Below are 654 nucleotides of genomic sequence, written 5' to 3'. Positions count from 1 at the left end.
TTCAGAGGTAGAGTTTAAGAATACAAAAAAAATACTTTTTGCTGCTTTTGGCTTTGATATTAAAAAGGAAAAATTTATGGAATCCATGTATAAGGAATGTCAGCATTCATGTTCAAAGAAAAAATGCAAAACATAAAAAAAAAATATCAAATTTTGAAGTTCGAAGCTCCGCTATCGGATTTTTCTTTTCTTCTTCCACCTTGAAAATGTTACTAAAGAACCACTTGTAGATATTTTTTTTTAATTATTTTTATTTTATTATTTTCTGCAATCTGCCGACCCTCAAGAGTATTCTCTTAAGTTAGTGTTTGAATACTTGAACAGTAGAAACCCACTGATCGCTGTTGCTTTGCCACCTAACTCAACGCCTTCCTTTCCATTGAAGAACATGGCTGTTCAGTTCACATAGAACCTGTTGACTTAAAGATGCAGGAGATGGTGGTTGCTACTTGTATCGCAAATGCAAAGAAATAGGCGACCCCCTTCCTCCGCTCGATATTGAACATTGAGATGTTCTTTGCTGTTGCAAAGGCAGCTTTTCTTTCTGTATCCTTATAAAAAAAAAAAATCCTCGTTCTACAGCGGTTAAATCTGTAAATCCAAATCTGAGAAAAAAAAAAAAAAAAAGTTGCCTGTGTCTCCTGACCCAAAAAA

This window comes from Hyla sarda, chromosome 3 (assembly GCF_029499605.1).
Source record: "Hyla sarda isolate aHylSar1 chromosome 3, aHylSar1.hap1, whole genome shotgun sequence".
NCBI classification, from domain to species: domain Eukaryota; kingdom Metazoa; phylum Chordata; class Amphibia; order Anura; family Hylidae; genus Hyla; species Hyla sarda.
Note: the sequence above shows the minus strand (reverse complement) of the source record.